This window comes from Leuresthes tenuis, unplaced genomic scaffold (assembly GCF_036924035.1).
Source record: "Leuresthes tenuis unplaced genomic scaffold, fLeuTen1.0.hap1 SCAF_6, whole genome shotgun sequence".
In the NCBI taxonomy this organism is placed as follows: domain Eukaryota; kingdom Metazoa; phylum Chordata; class Actinopteri; order Atheriniformes; family Atherinopsidae; genus Leuresthes; species Leuresthes tenuis.
This window is the reverse complement of record NW_027325360.1, coordinates 30,327,983-30,338,688: the sequence shown is the minus strand read 5'-3', so window position 1 is coordinate 30,338,688 and position 10,706 is coordinate 30,327,983. Positions and strand designations below refer to the sequence as shown.

General features: G+C 41.6%; 3 non-coding genes across 3 annotated transcripts; all 3 read left to right on the top strand.

Moving 5' to 3' along the window:
• The first annotated feature begins 801 nt into the window (after positions 1-801).
• LOC140310761 (U5 spliceosomal RNA) lies at positions 802-915 on the top strand. Its single transcript, XR_011916802.1, has one exon. It is a non-coding gene; the product is annotated as a U5 spliceosomal RNA (small nuclear RNA).
• A 7,789-nt stretch (positions 916-8,704) lies between these two features.
• On the top strand, positions 8,705-8,814 carry LOC140310845 (U5 spliceosomal RNA). The gene has a single exon (XR_011916878.1). It is a non-coding gene; the product is annotated as a U5 spliceosomal RNA (small nuclear RNA).
• Positions 8,815-9,122: 308 nt separating this feature from the next.
• Positions 9,123-9,306, top strand: LOC140310411 (U2 spliceosomal RNA). Its single transcript, XR_011916485.1, has one exon. It is a non-coding gene; the product is annotated as a U2 spliceosomal RNA (small nuclear RNA).
• The last annotated feature ends 1,400 nt before the right edge of the window (positions 9,307-10,706 follow it).

Here is a 10,706-nt window from a genome sequence, read left to right as displayed (position 1 = left end):
AAATCAAACAGTCAGACAACATACAAGAACATATACCCCAGCCAGCATTGCTCCCTGCCTATTTTCGTACAGCACACTATGTGTGCGCACACCTTTATTCACAAACTCTTCAACTTATACTCTTTTACCGAAGCTGCTACAGCTCGATTGGCCGAATACCCTTTGATCCTATTTCGGTGAATTTGACATCTGCCTTACATATAACAGATTAGCGGTTTAGCAGTTTTAATTTAGTTTGAGTGAAGGAATTCATTTTATAGCAAAATCCGAAATCGTGAAGAACTCATGAAAGTAAGCTTATTCTCGGATTCCTGAAACTTTAGATTTGCTCTTTCTTTTACTGCAAAGTACAACGTTGTTTTTTTTGTTTAAATCTTTCTAGACATGGTAAATATTAAGGACAAAGCAGTTTTCACATAGTTTGAGTGAAGGAATTCATTTTATAGATAAAATCCCAAGAGTCTGCTGAGAAAAGAGAGTGAATGCGAAGTAGACTTTAACACGGCTATGGGAGCGAGCCGAGTGTGGGCTAACCAGGAGAATTGCTTGAAAGAAACGCGACCCCGAATGAGCGGTCAGAACAAAGCCTCAATACGGGATTCTCGTGGTGTTTTTGTTGCTGCCTTGTCTTTTGCACAGAGTAAAAGACAAGGCAGCCATCGAATAGGGCCCGATTGTTCCTACTTGGTCAGCCGAGGAGCAAGGGGGGGGGAGCAAGCGTCTCAACCAAGCAAAGCTCACCATGGGGAAGGTGGCTATGCCAACAAGCCTGATGCCCTGCTCCCGCAGTGACGGATAATCGTACTCTGGTTTCTCTTCATAACGTACAAGTCTTTCGCCTTTTACTAAAGATTTCTGTGGAGAGCCGCACTAATGAGTTGTTTCTATTTTTGGCAGGCTTTACCTTTGCGGGTGAAGCCCTTTCTGTCTGTGCAAAAGAAATCTTGTTACTGTGCAGAGTGACTTCTCTGAGTAGAGTCGCCTTACTTGTTGCGACTGTGCCGATGTTCGAAGCTGGAGTGCAAAGTTGTTGCTTGAATGGTGCTTGCTGGAGCGTGCGGGAGTGCAAAGTTATACCATTTAAAAGGGCTGAAGAGTGCTCAGTGCAGCGGGTGGGCGACACTCTGGCCACCTTGAAAACCGAGGTTACATCCACTACCAGGGGCAGCCCAAGTTCTGCCGCAAGTGTGGTGAGCATGGGCACCTGGTTGAGGCTTGTACCAAGGTGTTATGTGGGAAGAGCAGAGAAATTGGGCAAACTTTTGGACAGTGTCCAAATGGCAGGAAATGTAATCTCTGTGGAGAATTAAATCACCTCTTCAGAGATTGCCCTAAATTTTTTGCCAACAAATTAAAGACGGTAAAGCCACAGTCAAGCCAACAAAGAGAAGGACCAAAGGTGGCAGTTGGTGAACAAAGTGAAGAGGTTGACCCAATAAATTCAAACTTCCCGCCAAAAGCTTGGATTGGAAGTGAGGAGCAAAAAGGGGAGGGGCCTGTAGAGGCCTCACCACTCAGTGTTGAAGTCTGTGAGAATTCACAGGCAGAGGGTGGAGCTACGATAAATGAGGAGGAAGAGCAGACAGGTGAGTCTAGTGAAGATACTCACCTCCCCGAAGGTCAACAGAAGGTCAATTTGTTGATAGGCATTCATTTATTTCTTCACTTCTGATGAAGTTTCAACAATAAACAACAAACTTTGTATTATTAGAAAGAACCAGAATCATTCTTCAGGAATCCGAAAATAAGCTCTATTTTATGAGTTATGCACGAATTCGGATTCTCCTATAAAACGAATTCCTTAACTCAAACCAAGTTAAGACTGCTTTGTCCTTCATATTTATTCATGTCTAATCAAGTTTCAACGATAAACAACGTTGTACTTTGTAGAATGAGAAAGAACTTCTTCAGCAATAAGCATCTCTCGACATATGACGAAGTACAGATTTTGCTATAAAATTAATTCCTTCTATCAGCCTGACTTAAAACTGTTTGTCCTCCTTATTTATCCACTTCAAATCAAGTTTCAACAAATAAAAAAATGTTGTAGTTTGAGAAAGTACAACTTAATCTTCAGCAATCAGTATAAAAAGAGGTGCAAATGCCAACCATACATACCTAAAAGGTGGAGCGGAAGTATTCAGCTGCAAGTAGGTGTGAATGTTCGACTATAATTTGTAAAAAGCGGGTAAGAAAAGGTTCAAATGCCCGACTATATATTAACAAAAGCGGGAGGAGAGGTCTTCGGATGAGAGTGGGTGAGAATTTCCAACCATAATCTTGTTGAAGTCGATCTAGACATTGATAAATATGAAGGAAAAAGCAGTTTTAACTTGGTTTGAGTGAATGAATTCATTTTATACATAAAATCCGAAATCGTGCAGAACTCATGAAAATAAGCTTATTCTCGGATTCCTAAAACTTTTGATTTGCTCTTTCTTTTATTGCAAAGTACAACGTGGTTTTTTTGTTTAAATCTATCGAGACATTGATAAATATGAAGGTAAAAGCCGTTTTAACATAGTTTGAGTGAAGGAATTAATTTTATAGATAAAATCCCAAACCATGCAGAACTCCTCAAAAGGGGCGTATGGCTTAATCACAAGTGTGGCTCTTTCTCATTCAGGGTAGTATGAGGAAGTTTATGCTTGAAATATATGTAGAAATGGGTACATATGAAGGACAAAGCAGTGTTAACTTAGTTTGCGTGAAGGAATTCATTTTATACATAAAATCCGAAATCGTGCAGAACACATGAAAATAAGCTTATTCTCGGATTCCTAAAACTTTTGATTTGCACTTTCTTTTACTGCAAAGTACAACGTTGTTTTTTGTTGAAATCTATCTAGACATTGATAAATACCAGCCAAAACTCTCCTGCCGCTTTTGATAATTTATGGTTGGGCATTCTTACGTTTTCTTACCCGCTTTTTACAAATTATGATCTTACATTCACACCTACTTGCAGTCGAACACCTTCTCATCCACTTATGATCATGTGCGGTTGGGCTTTCGCACCTTTTCTTACCCATTTTTCAGTAATTATGGGTGGACATTCAGACCTTCTTGCAGCCGAAAACCTCCGCTCCTCTTTTTATTATACATTGTCGGGCATTCACACCTTGTCTTACCCGCTTTTTACAAACTTTAGTCGGACATCCAAACCTTCTTGCAGCTGAACCACCTCCGCTCCCTGTTTTGATCATATATGGTCTGGCAATAGTACCTTTTCTTACCCGTTTGTGAGTAATTATGGCTGGACATTCACACCTACTTGCAGCCGAACACAACCTCTCCCGCTTTTGATGATATATGGTCCGGCATTCTTACCTTTTCTAACACATTTTTCAGCAATTATGGTCGGACATTCACACCTACTCACAGACGAACACCTCCGCTCCCACATTTGATAGTGTATAGTCGGGCATTCTCACCCTTTCTCAACAGCTTTTTGCAAATTATGATCTGATATTCACACCTACTTGCAGTCGAACAGCTCTGCTCCCGCTTTTGATTATGTTTGGTTGGATATTCGAACATTTTCTTAACTGCTTTTTACAAACTTTGGTCGGACGTTCACACCGTCTTGCAGCCGAAAAACCTCCGCTTACGCTTTTGATGGTATATAGTCGGGCATTCGAGCCTTTTCTTACCCGCCTATTACTTACTATGGTTGGACATTCAAACCTTCTTGTAGCCGAACACATCCGCTCCTGCTTTTGATGATGTATGATTTGGCATTCGCACCTTTTCTTACCCATTTTTCAGTAATTTTTGGTTTGACATTCAGACCTTCTTGCACCTGAACACCTCTGCTCCCGCTTTTGATGGTGTATAGTCGGGCTTTCGAGCCTTTTCTTCCCCGATTTTTACAAATTGTGGTTGGACATTCAGACCTTGCAGCCGAAAACCTCCGCTCCCTCTTTTGAACATACATTGTCGGGCATTCGCCCCTTGTCTTACACGGTTTTTACAAACTTTAGTCAGACATTCACACCTTGCAGCTGAACCACCTCCATTCCCTGTTTTGATCATGTGTGGTCTCGAAATACTACCTTTTCTTCCCCCGTTTGTGAGTAATTATGGCTGGACATTCACACCTACTTGCAGCCGAAAAACTACCTCTCCCGCTTTTGATGATGTATTGTCCGGCATTCTAGTCTTTTCTATCACATTTTTCAGCAATTATGATCTGACATTCACACCTACTTGCAGTCGAACAGCTCTGCTCCCGCTTTTGATTATGTTCGGTTGGATATTCAAACCTTTTCTTAACTGCTTTTTACAAACTTTGGTCGGACGTTCACACCTTCTTGCAGCCGAACACCTCCGCTTCCGCTTTTGATGGTATATATTCGGGTATTTTAACCTTCTCTTACCCGCTTTTTACAAACCATGGTTGGACTTTCATACCTTCTTGTAGCTGAACAACTCCACTCCTGCTTTTGATGATTTATGGTTTGACATTCGCATCTTTTCCTACCCATTTTTCAGTAATTATGGGTGGATATTCACACCTTCTTGCAGCTGAACACCTCCTCTCCCGCTAATGATCATGTAAGGTTTGATATTCGAAAATTTTCTTTCATGTTTTAAAGCAATTATTAATGGACATTCACACCTACTTGCAGCCGAACACCACCTCTCCCGCTTTTGATGATGTATGGACCGGCATTCCTACCTTTTCTAACACATTTTTCAGCAATTATGGTTGGAGAATCACACCTACTCACAGCCGAACAACTCCGCTACCGCATTTGATGGTGTATAGTCGGGATTTCTCACCCTTTCTCATCAGCTTTTTGCAAATTATTCTCTGACATTCACACCTACTTGCAGTCGAACAGCTCTGCTCCCGCTTTTGATTATGTTTGGTTAGATATTCGAACCTTTTCTTAACTGCTTTTTCACAAACTTTGGTCGGACGTTCACACCTTCTTGCAGCCGAACACCTACGCTTCCGGTTATGATAGTGTATATTCGGGCATACGAACCTTTTCTTACCCGCTTTTTACAAACCATGGTCGGACTTTCACACCTTCTCTTAGCTGAACAACTCCGCTCCCTCTTTTGATTGTGTACAGTCGGGTATTTTAACCTTTTCTTACCCGCTTTTTACCAACTATGATCGGACATTCACACCGTCTTACAGCGGAACACCTCCGCTACCTCTTTTGATGGTGTATGTTCGGGCATTCGAACCTTTTCTTACCCGCTTTTTAAAACCAGGGTCGGACTTTCATACCTTTTAGTAGCCGAACAACTCCGCTCCCGCTATTGATTGTGTACAGTCGGGTATTTTAACCTTTTCTTACCCGCTTTTTACCAACTATGGTCGGACATTCACACCTTCTTACAGCGGAACACCTCCGCTCCCTCTTTTGATTGTGTATGTTTGGGCATTCGAACCTTTTCTTACCCGCTTTTTACAAACTATGGTCCGACATTAAAACCTTCTTGTAGCCGAACACATCCACTCGTGCATTTGATGATGTATGGTTGGGAATTCGCACCTTTTCTTACCCATTTTTCAGTAATTATGGGTGGACATTCACACCTTCTTGCAGCTGAACACCTCCTCTCCCGCTTATTATCATGTGCGGTTTGATATTCGAAAATTCTCTTTCATGTTTTATAGCAATTATTGATGGACATTCAGACCTTCTTGCAGCTGAACACCTCCGCTCCAGCTTTTGATGGTGTATAGTCGGGCTTTCGAGCCTTTTCTTCCCCGGTTTTTACAAATTATGGTTGGACATTCAGACCTTCTTTCAGCCGAAAACCTCCGCTCCCTCTTTTGATCATACATTGTCGGGCATTCGCACCTTTTCTTACCCATTTGTGAGTAATTATGGCTGGACATTCACACCTACTTGCAGCCGAACACGTCCGCTCCCGCATTTGATGGTGTATATTCGGGCATACGAACCTGTTCTTACCCGCTTTTTACAAACCATGGTCGGACTTTCACGCCTTCTTGTAGCTGAACAACTCCGCTCCCTCTTTTGATTGTGTACAGTCGGGCATACAAACCTGTTCTTACCCGCTTTTTACAAACTATGGTCGGATATTCAAACCTTCTTGTAGCCGAACACATCCACTCCTGCTTTTGATGATGTAAGGTTGGGCATTCGCACCTTTTCTTACCCATTTTTCAGTAATTATGGGTGGATATTCACACCTTCTTGCAGCGGAACACCTCCTCTCCCGCTTATAATTATGTGCGGTTTGATATTCAAAAATTTTCTTTCATGTTTTATAGCAATTATTGATGGACATTCATACCTTCTTGAAGCCGAACACATCCACTCCTGCTTATGATGATGTATGGTTGGGCATTCGAACCTACTTGTTGCCCGTTTTTCATTAATTATGGGTGGACATTCACACCTTGTCGCAGCCAAACACCTCCGCTCCCTGTTTTGATCATGTATGTTTTGACATTCGCACCTTTTCTCACCTGCTTTTTACTATTGTCGGCCAATCACAGCTTCCTCTCCACCATACTTGTATGGTAGGAAATTCTCACCCACTCTCATCCGAAGACCTCTCCTCCCGCTTTTGTTAATATTTAGTCGGGCATTCGAACCTTTTCTTACCCACTTTTTACAAATTATCGTCGAACATTCACACCTACTTGCAGCTGAATACTTCCGCTCCACCTTTTAGTGATGTATGGTTGGCATTTGCACCTTTTGTTACCCTCTTTTTATACTGATTGCTGAAGATTAAGTTGTTCTTTCTCAAACTACAAATTTTTTTTAATTGTTGAAACTTGATTTGAAGTGGATAAATAAGGAGGACAAACAGTTTTAAGTCAGGCTGATAGAAGGAATTAATTTTATAGCAAAATCTGTATTTCGTCATATGTCGAGAGATGCTTATTGCTGAAGAAGTTCTTTCTCATTCTATAAAGTACAACGTTGTTTATCGTTGAAACTTGATTAGACATGAATAAATATGAAGGACAAAGCAGTCTTAACTTGGTTTGAGTTAATTAATTCGTTTTATAGGAGAATCCGAATTCGTTCTTATTTTCGGATTCCTGAAGAATGAGTCTGGTTCTTTCTCATAATACAAAGTTTGTTGTTTATTGTTGAAACTTCATCAGAAGTGAAGAAATAAATGAATGCCTATCAACAAATGTGGGATCTAAACTCTACTGCTTCCTCTAAAATAATTTCTTTTCTCAATTCAGAAATGTGTGTGTGTAAGTCACAACACCCGTGACACCAAAACGGCTTTCTTTTCTCTCTTTTCTCTACACTCTGCACTATGAGCACACACACCAAATCAGAAAGGCTTTTTTCTCTCTTTTCTACATTATGGACTGTGGGGACACAAAACCGCTCTCTCTTTTTTTTTTTGATTGTGTGCCAGGGCGTTGTCTCACGTATTAGATTATGCTTAAGATACGAATGGGTTTATCAGTCACATCAGAATCCATACATACTGATCCTCCCGTAATAAAATGGTCGGATCTTATCAAACACACTTTGTTTCTTGTGACAATCAAGTCAGCGAAACAGCGTATACACGTCAAGACACTGAATCAAGTTTGCCACAAGAACTCATAAGTTTGGCAGTATTGCTCTGCCGTCAGCAATCATACACCCATTTTATTTTCGTGAGACGTGCAGGCACCTGTTCATCTACTGTTCTATCACTATGAATTAGTTTATCTATTATCAATAAGGATACTTCTACAACTACTATCAAAGTATGTCCAGACTTCTTATGTTGTCAGTTGCTATATATGAATAAGTGGGTAGCTACTGACAAGCATTAAGCATGTCACACAGCCCAAACATATAACATTTCAGGACACACCACACAGTTAACAACCACAGTGAAGTGTCAAAGCCCAAACATTCAACAGGACACTTACACAACACATTCAAATCAAACAGTCAGACAACATACAAGAACATATACCCCAGCCGGCATTGCTCCCTGCCTATTTTCCTACAGCTCACTATGTGTGCGCACACCTTTATTCACAAACTCTTCAACTTATACTCTTTTACCGAAGCTGCTACAGCTCGATTGGCCGAATACCCTTAGATCCTATTTCGGTGAATTTGACATCTGCCTTACATGTAACAGATTAGCGGTTTAGCAGTTTTAATTTAGTTTGAGTGAAGGAATTCATTTTATAGCAAAATCCGAAATCGTGAAGCACTCATGAAAGTAAGCTTATTCTCGGATTCCTGAAACTTTAGATTTGCTCTTTCTTTTACTGCAAAGTACAACGTTGTTTTTTTTGTTTAAATCTTTCTAGACATGGTAAATATGAACGACAAAGCAGTTTTAACATAGTTTGAGTGAAGGAATTAATTTTATAGATAAAATCCCAAGAGTCTGCAGAGAAAAGAGAGTGAATGCGAAGTAGACTTTAACACGGCTATGGGAGCGAGCCGAGTGTCGGCTAACCGGGAGAATTGCTTGAAAGAAACGCGACACCGAATGAGCGGTCAGAACAAAGCCTCAATACGGGATTCTCGTGGTGTTTTTGTTGCTGCCTTGTCTTTTGCATAGAGTAAAAGACAAGGCAGCCATCGATTAGGGCCCGATTGTTCCTACTTGGTCAGCCGAGGAGCAAGGGGGGGGGGGGGAGCAAGCGTCTCAACCAAGCAAAGCTCACCATGGGGAAGGTGGCTATGCCAACTAGCCTGATGCCCTGCTCCCGCAGTGACGGATAATCGTACTCTGGTTTCTCTTCATAACAAGTCTTTCGCCTTTTACTAAAGACTACCGTGGAGAGCAGCACTAATGAGTTGTTTCTATTATTGGCAGGCTTTACCTTTGCGGGTGAAGCCCTTTCTGTCTGTGCAAAAGAAATCTTGCTACTTTGCAGAGTGACTTCTCTGAGTAGAGTCGCCTTACTTGTTGCGACTGTGCCGATGTTCGAAGCTGGAGTGCAAAGTTGTTGCTTGAATGGTGCTTGCTGGAGCATGCGGGAGTGCAAAGTTATACCATTTAAAAGGGCTGAAGAGTGCTCAGTGCAGCGGGTGGGCGGAGGTGCAACGTGACACTCTGGCCACCTATGGCCATAAAAAGAACACTGCTACAAGTGCGCAATGTGCCAGCAAGGGCCCTCGGACCTGAAACAGTGGACAGTTATCGCTTCTCGGCCTTTTGGCTAAGATCAAGTGTAGTATCTGTTCTTATCAGTTTAATATGTCCTCTATACGAGGACAACATATTAAATGGATTTTTAAGAATAGGAGTTGAAAAAGAAGCTTGCTCCGTTCACTCCAAGCCTCGACCCGGTACTGCAGTGCCGCTGGGAACGGTGCGCTCTCCTCTGCTCTTGTGAAAAAGCAAACAGCGGTGCATGATGGAAATTTCAGGGAGCCCAAGATGAAACTTTCTTTTAATCTGCTGAGAAAAGAGAGTGAATGCGAAGTGGACTTTAGCACGGCTCTGGGAGCGAGCCGAGTGCGGGCTAACCGGGAGAATTGCTTGAAAGAAACGCGACACCGAATGAGTGGTCAGAACAAAGCCTCAATACGGTGTTCCCGTGGTGTTTGTGGCTGCCTTGTCTTTTGCACAGAGTAAAAGACAAGGCAGCCATCGAATAGATTGTTTCTACTTGGTCAGCCGAGGAGCGGGGGGGGGGGGGGGGGGGGGGGGGCAAGCGTCTCAACCAAGCAAAGCTCACCAAGTAGGAACAATCGGGCCCTTTTCGATGGCTGCAACACCTGAAAGAGATATTGATGCGAGACCCGATCAAATGCTTTTTCAAAGTCTAAATTTAAGATGACAAGCCGGGTGTTTCTGTCTCTAGCGTAATCAATGATGTCTCGAATCAGTACGAGGCTGTCGGTGAGTTGTCTCCCTGAGATGGCACAAGCTTGGTCTGGGTGAATTACCTCCTCTAAAACAGAGGACATCCGTGTCGCTAAAACCTTGCTAAAAAGTTTACAGTCAAAGTTTAAAAGTGTGATGGGCCTCCAATTCTTTAGGTCAGTCTTATCATTTTTTTTATAAAGTAGAGTCACTATTCCCACTCTAAAACTGTCAGGCAGTCGGTCGAGTTTTTCAAAATCTTTAAAAACATCTAAAATGTCTGATGATAAAAGGTCCCAATAGGTCAGATAGAATTCTGCAGGAAGCCCGTCTAAACCCGGAGCTCGACTTCTCTTAAAACCTGTTAGGCATTTTTTTAACTCTAAAGCAGTAAAATTCTGTGTCAAGTGTGCATTCTCTTTTACGGTTTTGTCAACGAATTTTAAGATTTCTGCCGATGTTTCCAAGTGCACTGGTTTCTCTTTGTACATGTTACTATAAAAGGTATGTACAGTTTCAATCATCTCTTGTGTGGATTTTGTTAAAAACCCATCTTCTCTTTTTAGATTTTGAATACACTCCTTTTTATTTATAAGTTTCTTTCTTTTTCACCTTCCTCAATTTCCTGCTCCCTGCTTCTTACAAAAATTCCTTTACTCTTTATTTCTGCTAAAACTGACATTTCCTTTTTGACATCTTTGATTTCTTCTTTAAAGTCTATGCCACACTGATTTAGTTTAAAGTAGCGGTGTAAGCGTTTATGTAGTCCCATCATACATCTATTCTCTTTCCTTTTTTTACGTTTACCTTGCTGTTTAAAAAAAGTCTGGGTCGTTTCCTTCACCATTTCCCACCATTGTGCATGTGTTTCGTAGAGGTCTTGAAGGGTCTGCCACTCTTTATAACATTCCCTG